At 46.9% G+C, this 14,704-nt stretch overlaps 1 protein-coding gene and 1 pseudogene across 4 annotated transcripts in view; one reads left to right on the top strand and one right to left on the bottom strand.

Annotated features, from left to right (window-relative positions):
* The window catches only part of Mtcl1 (microtubule crosslinking factor 1), a 124,509-nt gene that overhangs the window by 23,060 nt on the left and 86,745 nt on the right, over nucleotides 1-14,704 (top strand). The window lies entirely within an intron of this gene.
* Nucleotides 673-14,704, bottom strand: part of LOC102001520 — a 40,973-nt pseudogene continuing 26,941 nt past the window's right edge.

Genomic DNA, 14,704 nt, shown 5'->3' with positions numbered 1-14,704 from the left:
GGGTATGGGGGGGTCACCGGAAAGATGGGGTACATAAACATCATGCTGAGTGTGTTCCAAAAGTATCAAGGTCTCCTCAGTGAGGATATAGCTGGGCTTTTGAAAGTACAGTTGCTCGTCCTGCCTTATCTGTGGCTTCACTTTCCATGGTTTCCATTGTTGTAGGCCATCTGTGAAAGTAAATACAGAAGATGGAAACTCCAAAAAAGATAACACCAGTGTTTTCTTTCCAGCGTGTTGTCTATTATTTTGTTAATCTCTTGCTATGATTTATTTGTAAATCAAACTATAATAGGTGTGTAGTGACATAGAATCTGAAGGGAATTTCTGAACGGTCTGTCCTTAGCCTGTGCATATACATCAAGTGTCCTTTTTTTTTTTTTTTTTTTAATTTCAAGACAGTTTATTTCTAAAATGGGTCACAACATTAGCTTTTGGCCCATTCTGCCAAATGTACAAGCTACAAATGCTTGCTCAGCAGCTGAGGGGCCCACGTTAGCATCACGTCTGAAAAGTGATAAAGGTCCATATAAAACAAATATTCCAAGTTTCCATAGGAACACAGGTAAGTGTGACCCATCTCCTAGCCTTCCACACGGCATCCGTGCCAACCCTGTTCTTACAAAGACATTCCAAAACTAGCGATAATTAAGTTAAATGGTTCCCCCCGAATCCCTTAATTCAAGCTAAACTTGCAGGTAAGAGCTACAAGAATGGCATCTACACATTGATACTAGTGGAAGCACAGGCTGCTGGGTGACGGTCCATCCCGCTCTCCTGGGCACAAGATGGGGGGGTAGAGTGCCAGCATCCTGCTCCTCCACTTCTGGTGGGAAGCCATGGCTCTGGATCCGCTTCCTGAGTTGCCATCCTGGCCTCGACATTACATAGATAGAAGGCCTCTGGAACCCATTGAAAGTAGATGCAGCGGCAACAGTGTGTGCACCCCTGTTCTCAAAGAGCATGCAATCACACACATGCATGTCAGGCAGGTTACAGCGCTCGACCGTCCCATCAAGACCATCACATGTTGGACGAGGAATACTTTTCATCTGGCTTGGGTCTCTTCGGCAGCAGGGCCTTCACATGTGCGTGGTCATAAAGAAGGCAGTTAAATGGTCCGTACACACCGTCATTCACATGATACGTGAAGGTTTGCTCCTTTGACCCATCCTCATCATCAGAGCTGGTCTGTTCCTTCCACACCATTTTTTGGGCAATGATATTGACTGCCAGGGTGAAAGCTGACGCAACATGCTGGGCTTGACTATGACTCTCACTCCCGAGTCTGGAGGGAAGTAGTTATCTAGAGCTGGGATGGTCACGCTGGTGGTCTCTTCAAACTTAAGCTTCGTATCCTCAGATCCAGGAAAGCCGCCATCCATAGCAAGCAGATACATGCTGAAACCAAATTCTGTTCCCACTTCAGAGATGCAGCAAGCATCCGACAGAGCCTGCACGAAGGTCTCAGGGTCAGTACATCCCCTCCCCCATGGGAGCTGACACCAAGAACATCAACATTTAGCTCTTTTGCCCGTTCCAAGAGAAGTCCGCTGGTTTTGAGTGTGGCACCAAACTTAACAGAGGCGACAGACTGCTTTGGAATCATCGGTAGCCATCCACAAAAAACCGACGTTGCCTTTGGAGGCGCTCTGGCGACCTTCATCGGCTCAACCTCACTGTGGAATGTCCTCATCTGGACTCAGTTGCTGGCGGCGTCCTTGATCTCTGAGACTTGTTTACAGGGATTTGCGTGGATAATCCTCTCTGGAGGCCCCTCCCCCCCACCCCTGCACCAACTGGATCTCAGTCTCGCTTGCACAGTCTGAACCTGTCCCGATGGCAGGTAAGGTGTTCACCGTGGCCCTGCTGTCATTGCTTTTGATTGCATAAAAGGGAGTGACGCAGGGGAGAGCTTTTAGACATGTTAGATGGTTCTTCAGAATGTCCCCAGGTCCGTGACATAGAAAGCATCTTGTCATCAGAGGAAGAAACTTTATTAATCTTTTAGTCCAGGATGTCCTTGGCTGTAAAGCCTTGGTCAAGGATGTGACAGTCGAACACTTGTTAAAGCTGTTCATGGTTCTCGATGTGCCTACACAAAAATACTAGAGATGGAATTAAATTATTGCCAGCTCCTCACCAGGCGAGCTGTCCGGGAACTCTGAACTCTGTCTCCTTAAAGCGGTGGAAGCGGTCTCACAGAGCATGGACAGGGACTGACATCATCGGGTATGTTTGCACAAGCTAAGATGATGATGATGATGATGTCATCATTAGGTACCCCCCTCACTTGGGATCGCCTTTGTGAGTCACAAATCCAGTCAGTGAGGGACCACATGCATACAGCCGTGCTCGCTTTATCCATACACCCCTTCCTAGCTCATCTTCATCTCAAACCTGGAGAATCTCCCATGGGACGAGGGTGCCAAGGAGACTGTAGGTCCTCTATCTTTGGGGAGAAGGCAAGGAAAGAGCCAGTCAAGGGTATTTGTGTTAATCTGGCTAAGGGTGTGGCCATATGGAGAGCTTGCCAACCATACGGGGCTCTGTTCCATTCTGACATTGGAAGAAAAAGACAAGGTAAGTAAAGGTCAAGTTATCATCAGTCGCCAATGCTATAACCAGCCATGCTTTTGCAGCAAAGTCTTCTGTGACTCCGAAAGCACAGAGAGTGTGGGGCCACGGCAAGCTTCAAGTCCCCATACCCTCCCTTCTCCAGCTTCCCCAGCTAGTCACGCTTGATTTGCATCTTCTTATTTATTTATTTATTTATTTATTTATTTATTTATTTATTTATTTATTATGTATATATTATTCTGTCTGTGTGTATGTCTGCAGACCAGAAGAGGGCACCAGAACTTATTACAGATGGTTGTGAGCCACCATGTGGTTGCTGGGACTTGAACTCAGAACCTTTGGAAGAGCAGGCAATGCTCTCAACCACTGAGCCATCTCTCCAGCCCCACATCTTCTTATAAAATGGTTAAAACACTAGTGAAATTGTCCACGAGTGATAGTAGCAAAGAATTGGCGAGAATTTTGTAGTTTAGCCAAGTTGGGCAGATGCTGTATGTAGGTAGCCTGGGACCTGACCTTTACAGCTGGCATCTGAGGGTCGGGAAGTCTTACAGAGCTCAGAGTTCTCCTTCTGATGCTTTCTAGCTCAAGCATCAGCACTGAATTTATTATAGCGCCCCTGTCTGGCCCCACCTGGCCCCACCTGGTCTTGGATAATGGGTCACTGTGATAACACCTCACCCTTTCATCTTGGAAATGGTCTGCTTTGAGTTTGCATCCCAGGGCAAGGAAGGCAGCTGTGTCTTCCAAAGAGTTGTGTGCGGGTGTCTGTGGGAACATGAGGTTTTATTTCCCAGGGATAAACACCCAAGGTAACAAACGATTCCTAGATTTGTGTAGGAGTTGCATGTTGAACTCTAGAGAAAGTCCTCAGGGTGGCTGTCTCCACTCTGATGCTCCGGCATTCCAAGGTAGCCACACCCTCGACAAACACAAGCATAGGCAACACCATTTTTGTTTTGTTTCACAACTGTTTCACCTCTTGGCTCTGGCTGTCCTGGAACTCGCTGTGTAGACCAGGTAGGCAGGCCTTGAACTCCCAGAGATCCTCCTGTCTCTGTCTCCCAAGTGCTGAGACTAAAGGACCCAGCAGACACGGTTTTCAATAGTTGCCGTTTCCCATCTGTGTCTCCTTTGGAAAACTCTCTCCGTGTGTTTCTCTCATTGGATTTTGCAGTTGGATTCCCTATTTATTTTACTTTTGCGTTTTGAGAGTTCTCCTCGTGTTCCCGACGCTGTCCTTTGGCAGACACACAACTCACAAACAGAGTCTCCGTCTCTAGTTTGTCTCACCCTCTCCACGGGGTCTTACTCAGTCCTGAGCTCTTCGTTTCGGTTCTGAGGGAGTCTTGTTTATAGATGTCCCCTTTTATGGTCACAGCTTTAAGAGCTGAAGACCTAGCTTTAGACACGGAATGTTTTCTGTGTCCCTCCTTCCCCCACTTTAAGATTTTACAGTTTCAGCGACTGAAGAAATGGCTCACTGGCTGGCTAAGGGCACTCACTGGCTGCTCTTCCAGAGGACCTGAGTTCATCCCGGCAACCGCATGGTGACTCACAACTGTCGGTAATGGGATCTGATTTCCCCTTCTGCTACATGTGGAGATGGAGCACTTATATACATAAAATAAGTAAATATTTTTAAAAATTTTTAGTTTCATATTTAGGTTCACAATTCAGTTGAGGTTAACATTTTGTATGAGAGGTGGATTAGATCCTGGGCTTTGTCTATTCGCTTTGTTTTTTATATGTACCAGTGGCGGGCCAGCCCCAGCACCACACATGGCAATGATACCTTCTCTCCATTTGCATTTTTTTTTTGTACTCTTGTCTTGAGTTGGCATGGTTGTGGTACACACCTTTAATCCTAGCGCTCAGGTGGCAGAGGCAGGCAGAACCCCATGAGTTGAAAGTTAGCATGGTTTATATAGTGAGTTCCAGGCCAGCTAGAGCCACATAGTGAGCCTTTCTCAAAAACAAAACAAAACTACCCACCAAAAATTAGCTGGGCGTCTTTGTGTGGCTCTGTTTCTCATTCTCTACAAACTGCATAGGCTTGATTCTCCAACAGTGATGCTGATGTTGTCTAAGCTAGCCAGCGATGTGCGTATCTGTTCCCTCACAGGATGTTTGGACTGTCAATCACATCTTAGCCTTGTGGTACATATTGCTTATAGCCCACCCCTGCCTGTTGGGCACTCATTAAAAATTTGTAACTTTGGAGCTGGGCAGTGGTGGCGCACACCTTTAGCATTCAGGAGGCAGAAGCAGGAGGATGTCTGTGAGTTTGAGGCCAGCCTGGTCTACAAGAGTGAGTTCCAGGACAGCCAGAGCTACACAGAGAGACAGGAAAAACAAACAACAACAACAAAAATTGTTTCTCTTGCTCAAGAAAGAGCCATGTCATTATTCAAAAATCTCTTTCTAAGGGATTTCTGATTCTGATTTCTGACCTCAAGGCAGTTAATGCGAGACAGTAATTCTACTGTAGGTTAAGTTTGCTTTTTTGACAATGGCGATGAGTCATAAAAGCTTCATGTTTGGCCTGTGGTAAGCGGGGCTGCGCTTGATTGTAAGGTTCCTGAACTTCCAGCCACACTCCACTGGGCACAGGCAGTGCCAAGTTGGCCCTGTGAGCTGGTGGAACCACACCCACAGCATTGCGGTGCCCTGGAGGCCTCTCACGGCAATGGCTGTGCCCTGTGGATTGGCTGCGTTAAAGCATCAGTGTGGTTTATAGACCTTCCCAGGGATTTAAGCTCCAACCACTTCTTCCTTTCCAGCCCTCCAGCCCCCATTTAACGAGAATCTTTCACCAAAGGCAAACTTCCTCCTTTTTTTTTTTTGTTTCTAGTTTTTCGAGACAGGGTTTCTCTGGTTTTGGAGCCTGTCCTGGAACTAGCTCTTGTAGACCCCAGGCTGGTCTCGAACTCACAGAGATCCGCCTGCCTATGCCTCCCGAGTGCTGGGATTAAAGGCGTGTGCCACCACCGCGAGGCCTAAACTTCCTCCTTCTTAGTTTATACAGCTTGGTTAATTGTGTTGATGGAGGAATTCCGTGTGGGAATGGGGGCTCATGGTTGTACTTATTTGTGGCCCACAGTGGTTTCACCAGGCTCAGGGAACATGGAAAGTATGGGGTGCCCATCAAATGCTTGGGCATCAGAATATGGATGCTATTCATCTCGGGGTGCTGGTGTAAGTGGGTTGTTGAGGCAAACCAGTGTGGTTATTGAGCAGCTGTTTCTGTTTAATTCAGAGTATCAAGGATAGACACCTTGTCTTGCCCATGGCATTTGGCCTCATCTCTTCCAGAGGGAGGAGGGGAAGAGAGTGGACTAGGAAAAGCAATAAGAGTGTTTGGAGGAGCTTTGGGGTTGGGTTCTGGACACTTGGGGACTCCCAGACAACCTCAGTTGTGGAGACCAGACCCTTGGAGAGTTCCCTGTGCGTGTGTGTGTGTGTGTGTGTGTGTGTGTGTTTGTGTTTATTCACACAAATGGCATCGCTGTTGCTTTCTCCTGCCTGAGAGGAACATGAAGTAATTGCTGAAAAAGTCTTCCCTGGATTAATCGTTTTAAGATGTAAGAACCATGAAAATTAAAGGTGCAGCTGTATGCGGCAGGACCCTGTGACTCTGAGTGATGAAGAGCGCAGCAACCCACCAGCATCCCCGTGGGAGGAGAGTCAGAGGGATCCTTCTCCCCAGCGAGCCTGAGTCACTACGGGGGTGTCACCAGGAATATTTGCCTTTAGTTTTGAAGGCAAGCCAAGCATTTTCTGTCTGTTTTCAGGGGTTTGGATGTAGGCTTTTTTTTTTTTTTTTTTTGGGTCAAGGTTATTGGGCTTATTTGTAAACAAATACTGTCTGTGTGATCACTGAAACATTGAGGCCCACATGTCACGGAGCCCCCACGGAACCATCATGGTGCGCATGAGGGGGTGGTTGTAGGAGGAATTCATTCCCAGTATCTGCTCAGAACAGGCTTGCTCAGCCTCTGAGCGCGTGACATACTGGATGGGTAATTTCCTGTGGTAGGAGCTGTCCCCACGGGATGTCAGACGCATCTCTCCCACTAGATGCTATCAGTGCCGCCACAGATCCAAGCTTGGGACCGTCAAAAAAAAAAAAAAAAGTCTGCAGATATTTCTCGGTGTGTTAGGGCAGGGGTGGAGCTCGACTTTCTCTCTCTTGAGAACCACTGACCTAGACAAGTGTGTGGGAAAGCCAAGTTGTCCCTGTGTGTTTGCCATCCAGAGGGGCTGCCGGTTCCTTCCTCTTGAAGGGCTTGACTGACACGATTGAGGTGGTGGAGCAGGGATCTGTTTTGCGTCACAGAAGTGTGTTCTTACTTTCAGGCTTCCATCTGGTCTCGCGTCTTGTTCCTCAGTTCTCCTGTGGAAACCGAAGTGTAGGAATTGTACATTTTCTCAGGGGTGGGCTGGCCTGTGTGCTTTGTTGTTGTTTTGTTTTGTTTTGTTTTTTAAATCAGCTAGATGAGCATCAGGTAGCAACCACTTTCTCCTCTGCTCTCACCTCTTTTTTTTTTTTTGGTTTTTCTAGACAGGGTTTCTCTGTGGCTTTGGAGCCTGTCCTGGAACTAGCTCTGTAGACCAGGCTGGTCTCGAACTCAGAGATCCGCCTGCCTCTGCCTCCCGAGTGCTGGGATTAAAGGCGTGCGCCACCATCGCCCGGCTTGCTCTCACCTCTTGAAAAACTTTGTAAGACTCCTGTGAAATAATTGAGGTGACACTTGGAGCTCTGTGTCTAGGAAGATCCTGAGGGACATCCCATGCTTGAACAAGTTGCTTCTTTGTAGCATGGGTTTCTCGGGTGGGGAAAGAGTGCCTCTGACGCATTGAGTCTCGGGCCCCATGCTGTTTGGGCCTGATTACACAACAAAACCCCCAGGTATTTCTGAAGACTCTTGATACCCAGGCCTAATTTAGGGTTCTTCAAGTGGTTTTCGCAACTCCCAGGTCTGTTGAGTTTAACAACGGTGCACAACTCCATAGTTGTATTGCTCCCTCTTTGTAGTTTAAGTGTGATCCGCCTGAGGGGAAGTGCAGGGTTAGAGTCAAGAAGGGTAAAATACGAGTTGCCCCAAACCCGGTGCTTTTTGCGATTGAGGTTTTCTTTGGAGTGCCTTGTTTAGGCAAATGACCTCTTTGCATCAAAGCGGAGGCCCAGGCAGACCTCATAGCGACTGTGGGTGGTTACTGTAGTGAGTTAGTAAAGCGCAGTCCTGGGTTTTATATTTTTATGACTTCTGAAGTTGTAAAAGGACGGATAACGCCATCTGTTTCCTTTCCATTAATTTGAAACCAGAGGCCACAATTCTAGTGTACAGGAAGGTGACCTGTGTCAGAAGTTCATTTGAAATCGATACTCACCATCCTTGATTCTACCCCTCTCTGCCATCTTCTGGGCTTTCTCCTTTTCTGCCCTTCCCCCTGGAGTCCTTCCTCCAGTCTTCCTGGTTGCCCGTGGTCCTGTCATTCCAGGTGGAACCCATTGCAAAGTAGCCAATCAGGTGCGGTTACCTCTGCCTTCTTCCTTTTCAACATGGTGCATGCCTTTAATAGCAGCATTTGGGAGGCAGGGGCAGGCAGATCTTTGTAAGTTGTAGACTAACAGCCAGGGCTATGTAGAGAGACAGCCCCCCTTTTTTTTTCAAGACATGGTTTCTTTGTGTGTTCCTGGCTGTCCTAGAACTCACAGAAAGCCACCTGTCTCTTCCTCCCTAGTCCTGCGATTAAAGATATGGACTACTACTGCCTAGCCTGAGACACTTACTCTTTAAAAAAAAAAAAAAGCCATAGGATCAGGGCAGCAGGATGCATTTTGCCTTAGGCAGAGTTAAGAATGGTTGACCAGCCTAGGTGGTCTTACTCTGTACATTTCTGAGAACTCCAGTGGAGATGGGAGGGGCCAGACCTCACCACCAGCTAAAACTTCCGAGCCGGTAGGGTGTGGCTCTCTGTGATCTAAGTGCCCGTCTTTTCCTTCTCAGCACAACTCAGTGATTTAGATGGGGCTTGCTCACCCAACTTGGTGAGAAAATTGAACCCCAGGGCAAGGAGGATCTAACTCCCTGGGCACACAGTGTCTGTTAGTGGCAGAGTGGTCCATACATAGGGAATAGCAGTGAGTCTAGGGGTCCAAGGCACTTTCAAAAATCAAGATGTCTTTCTCTCTGCCAGAGAGAAACCCATAGAGAATGAGGATGTTACGTTTGAAGTGTGTACACCTGTCTACCGGCCTGTGTAAGACGGCATGCATTCAAAATAAACAGAGAAAGATGAAGAATCCTACAATCCTGTTGCTACGTCACAAACAGCCTGGGAATGGCTACTGTCTGGAGACAAACCAGTTTTCACGGTCTTGGCCAGAGATTAGAAGGTCTGTCATTAAAATCAAACCTGCAGCTAGTGAAACCATGCCAAGTCATTGGCCGTGACCTGATTTTAGAGACGTTCACGTGTGAGCATGCGCCTTGTGATGTATGTATTGTGTGTATGCTGCGTGTGTGTGCTGCATGTATGCATGTATTGTGTGTGTGCGGCATGTATCGTGGTTCCCTTGTATAAACAAACCCTAATGTATTTCATACCCAAATATTTCCTGCGTTAGCAACTTGAGGGTACAAATGGCACAGGACATTCCCAGGACCCATGCTTGATCCTTGTTCTCTTTGATGAGACCGTCGCGTCCTGGAGCAGGACGTTCACATACATACATACATACATACATACATACATACATACATAGGCTGACCTTTTGTTTGACAAAGCAGGCAGGAGAACAGCTAGTCTGCACTAGCTCTGGCTGTTCTGGAACTCAACTGAGATGGGGCAGGCTCTGCCTCCCAAGTGCTGGGACTAAAGGTGTGTGCCCCCTTGCCCGCCTTTTTTTTTTTTTTTTTTTTTTTTTTTTTGGATAAGACTTCTCTATCGTGGAATTCTCTCTGTAGGAAGGACTAGGCTGGCTCCGAACTCTGAGATCCTCCTACCTCTGCCTTCCCCCTCCCCCCTCCCACCCCAACTGCCATGCACCACCACACCTGGCTCCACTCTTTTATTTTTAAGAACAAAGCAATATTTATTATTTAAATAATCATTTTTTTTTAAGCTTTGAGATCTCTGTGCTTCTCATCTTGTATTTTTTTTAATTGGCATAATGTTGGCACATATTTATGGAGTGCAGTATGACGATGCAGTTCAACAGTGGGACCATTAGCATTTGCTTTTTCTTTTCTTTCTTTTCTTTTTTTTTTTTTTTGAGTCAGGATTTCTCTGGAGCTTTGGAGCCTGTCCTGGAACTAGCTCTTGTAGACCAGGCTGGCCCAGAACTCACTGAGATTTGCCTGCCACACACACACACACACACACACACACACACACACACACACACGCATGCATTTCCCTCTTCTTAAATGCTGCCATTTCCGTCTGCTGGGAACTTTCAATGCTATTTGTATCTCTTTCAAAGCATTCAGCTTTTAAGCTTGGAGAACTCCTTGAGAAAGGGATAATGGCTCAGTATTGGCTTTATTTGCACTTAACAGCCCTGGGAGGCAGGCTGGCTGCTGATTGATTATTTTATTGCCATTATCAGGCAGATACCCCCAGGCCTAGGGAGATTAAGAGCTGGAATCTTGGGTAATTGATTTAGGAAGTGGGAGAACAGATTTCCTCAGGGCAGGCACTGTGGGCCTGGTCTGCCCTTATCTCCAGCAGTTGTTCCTCTCTTCCTCAAAATGAAAGGGAACAGTAAACCAGATTTTTTTTTTTTTTTTTTTTTTTTTTTGCCTCTTAGGGTTTCTCACCAGGGATTTAAGTATTTCCAGGAACAACCCTAAACTCTCCTTTTACAGAATTAGTTGGCAGGCCCAAGATTTTCTTAAGCTTGAGGAGAGTGTCCAGGGTCCGACACAGTTCGATGCTTGCAAAGATGGGGTTGTAGTAGACAGGTGGAAGTGGGTGAGAGTTTGGGGTTGTCTGATGAAGTCAGAAGTGTGGTCTATAGGACCCTGGCTAATTACAGTGGTTTTAATTAACCCATAGTAATTGTGTCTGGCTGTTCCCTTCCCAACCTTCCAGGAAGAATTAATGAGGACACTGGGTTGAGCCATTCATCAGTGTCCTTTGTTTTGGCTTCTGCTTTTCCTGACTTCAGAAAAATTACTTAGAATAGCAAGTGCCCTTGACGCCATTGTTAGCACTCCAGATGTTCAAAAGATGTGTTTTTTTTTAGTTGGATTCATTAATAGGAGGAACTGGATGCTTCTCCAGGACAAAAATTATATGGATGGCAACAGCAAGTGGCAAGTAGGTAAAAGATTGTTGGACGGGGAAAATAAATGGAAGAACAGCTGAAGAAACACCGCAGCAGAGCGCCAGGCAACGCAGCACACAAAGCGGGGAGGATGAGAGGAAAGGCAACACCGAGAGTGGTTTGCTTTGCTGCCAACGCTACAGAGGCGCACGGACCAGTAATGGCTATGCTGAAATTATGATGTGCTTGCTGTTTGGGACTTTATTTCTCAGTGCACTTGGTGGCCGTCCAGCAACTCATCAAATCAAGTTAATGGAGAGTTAAATGGCTTTGGGAACAAGCTGGCTCGGGGCAGCTGGAGGCCAGGGCTGTGTGTTCTTGGCTTGGTGGAGCTCTGGATTGGGCGTGCCCTGGCAGGTGAGCTGTTGGGAGAAGGCAGCAGTCTTAGGGAAGCTGCTGAGGAGCGGCATGGGGTTTTCAGGGGAGTCCCTTGACCTCTTCGGTTTGCCTGGGTTATTCTGGAATTCTGAAGTGCAGTGCAGAAATCCCTGCTACTGGAACCAAGTTGGCTTGTCCCCAGGGGCTGACTCCAGTGAGACAGGACCCACCTTCCCAGTTATGGTTAGGGAGGTAGAAGTCTTTACATGAGTGGTAGCTCATTGGACTTCATTTTCTTTTATCTTAGTCACCGACAATTATATGTATAGCGTTGGCGAGAACAGTGCAATGATTTTGCAAGGACCTCCAGCTTAGCTGCCCAGCTGGTCATTGTCAACAGTGATGTTCTTACCTCGCCCCTTTATCATTCTTCCTCCCTGTGTGTTGACTTTTAGAAAGCAAACGTAGAATAGCCACACCAATGAGAATTAGTGCATTTGAATTCTTTATTTTTTTGTTCAGACAGAAAATGTGGAACATAAAATAGCAAGCTGAAGAAGTCCATAATAATTGAAGCAGTTTTCCTTAATGCAGCTTTACATGTGTTCCATTTTGGAGAATGCAGAGCTACGGAGACACAGTGCAGCTATCTCTTACGGTAGACTTAGGGAGCCTTGCTGTGTTCGGAAATGCTTGGGATTGAACGTTCGCATGCAGTAGAGGCAAGGCAAGAGCTCCACTTGGGAGTTTATTGCTTTATTTCACTTGGCATGTCGTCCTCCATGTTCTGGCCACGTGGCAGTATGTATCAGGATTATCATTCTTTCAGAAACTGCATATTGGTCCATGGGGCGATTAAGCCACATGTCTGTGTTTCTGTCTGCTGATGGACATGGGAATCACTCCTGTGTTTGTACTACGAACACAGATGTACAAGGCAGTCTGTCTAGAGGTGGAATTGCTGGATTCTGTGGTAGCTTTACTTTAAATTTTTTTTTGGAGGAAATGTGATGTTTTTTTCCACAGTGGCCGTGCCGTTTTACTTGTAACTAGTAGTGCACCAAGGTACTAATTGCTCCGGAGCCCTGCCTAAACTTTATTCTATTTTAGTATTTTTAAGACAGGTTTCATACTGTAACTCTTGTTGGACTGGAGCTCCATGTACAGACCGGGCTGGCCACCCATACATCCCCTCCTGCGTGTCTCTCTGTCTCTGTCTCTCTCTCTGTCTCTCTTTCTCTCTCACACACACACACACACACACCCCGCTTACAGTTCTCTCATTTGATGGTAGCCATCACACACCCTGCTTACAGTTCTCTCATTTGATGGTAGCCATCAATGTGACTGCATGTCTCTTGGTGGCTTTGCCTCACATCCTTCATCTTGATGTCTAGTGATGTTTGCTTATTGGCCATTTGCTCATCTTTGAGGAAACGTCCATTCGGATTCTTTATGTGCGCTGTTTCCTTAGGTAATAACAAATGCTTTTCCACGCTGATTGTAACAGTTGATATGTTTGTGAAATTTTTGTTTTGTGTATGGTTGGTTTCAAGTCTTGAATGGTTAGACTTGAGTAGCACAGTGTATGCTTTATGGCTTCGGTTTGCAGCCTCCAGTTGGCATCTGAAGTCAGAGAGCATCTTATGGTGTATGTGACATTACCTGGCGCGAGTGAGGAGACACGAAACACACAACAAACCCGCTTAGGAGTTTATTAGAGGAGGCGTACGTGTACAGGCCTGGGGAAGTCAGTGTGCAGGAGAGGGCTGAAGATGGCGTGTCCAGCGTTAAAAGGCTGCCGAGCGCATGCGCACAGGGGGATGAGGTAGTTACGTCGTACGCAGATGATGGAGCTCATGCATGCACACAAGGGCTTACGTAGCTACGTCATACGTAGGTGATGCAACCATGCTACACTTGGGTCACGCAGGGCCTTTTAAGGTTCCCGGGCGGCTAGGTGCTTTTGCCTGAAGGCTTGTCTGCACATGCGTGTCCCTGGAACCCGGAAGTGCTGGCTAAAATCATAACAGTATATGTCTCTTATTTATTGTGCTCTTGCTTGGTGGTTGTTTTTGAGACTGGGTCCCACTCTATAGCCTTGCTGGCCCGAAACTTGATTATGTAGATCAGGCTGACCTCAGAATCACGGAGATCCACCTGCTTCTGCAGGAGTAAAGGCGCATGCCACCACACCCAACTCTTTATTTAATTTTTCTTAGTAGGGATATCTTCATGAACATGGCCAGGGCATCCCCTGTATCAGTTACATATATTCTTCCAGATTGGCCTCTTTTTATCATTTGGTGCCTCTTTCGAGAATAGAGATTTTTTATTATATTGTGCTTAAATTTATGAGCTTCATCCTTGTATTATACTCTCTAAGCTTAAGAACCTGTTCTAACGTAATTGAATGTTTGACTCACACAATTAAGTTCTTAAGTGAAATTGGATTTAGCTTCATGGTCAATATGAGCAGAGGGCCTGTCCTGTTTCTCCTGTGTGGATGATCAGTTTCCTAGGCTGTTCGCTAATCGTGTCTTAGAGAAGTGGGCTGGGTCCTAGAGTTTGCAGAATATTTTTGTAGCATTACCTCACTGTGTCTAAGGGTGGTGATGAATTCCTGACAGTTAGGCATATAAACAGTGGGACTCTTTTTTTTTTTTTTTAAGTTAGGTTGACCTCTTCAGGCTTCCTGTAGGAAATCTCTGTCCTTGGGTGACTTTTAATGTAGTTTAGTGTAAATGCAAAAGCAAATGGCTAGGTAGCATGTGAGGTGGGCCTTCTGTTCTTAGAGAAGAGTCAGCAGCTACATAAGGATCCTGGTCCCGTGGGATCAGCTGCAACCTGCTCCAGAGTGGTCTCCTCAATGAAAGTCTTTAGGGACCCCGTTTCTGCTGGGAACAGGGCAGTCAGTTGAAGACCAAGCCTGTGAACCGTGCTGACCAGTTCCTTCCTCTCTCCTCTTATACTGCCTTTGTTGCCGGGGCCTGCTTTGGGCCATAGCAATCCTTCTTCTGTAGTGTCCCATGCTGGCCCGGCCATCCTGATGGAAATCTGAGAGGACGGTCAGCCGTTGGACAGGCAGGTTGACGCCTTCCCTTGTCGGCTCCATAGTCCTGGCTCTGTGACTTTCCTCGGGCTGCTGGGGCAGCCGACTATAAGCTGGCGACTTTAAACTAGACACATTATTTTATAGTGTGGGGACTAGGAGCCTGAAATCGAGGTGGCGCTGACACATACTCACTGAAGGCTCTACTGAAGAGGCTCTGCCCTTCGCTTCCGCTGGTGCCAACCATCCTGGATGTCCTGCCACGGCTGCATTACTTTAGTGTTCCCCTAAGCTGAAACTTAGCTTTCTTTGTATGTGTGTGTGTCCTCCCATAGCTTCTCCGAGTGTGTGTCTCTGTGTGTGTCATCCCATAGCCTTCTCCGAGTGTGTGTCTCTGTGTGTGTGTCCGTGTCCTC

Source organism: Microtus ochrogaster, unplaced genomic scaffold, assembly GCF_000317375.1.
Source record: "Microtus ochrogaster isolate Prairie Vole_2 unplaced genomic scaffold, MicOch1.0 UNK20, whole genome shotgun sequence".
Classification (NCBI taxonomy): Eukaryota; Metazoa; Chordata; class Mammalia; order Rodentia; family Cricetidae; genus Microtus; species Microtus ochrogaster.
Note: the sequence above shows the minus strand (reverse complement) of the source record. Positions and strands in the feature narration are given on the sequence as shown.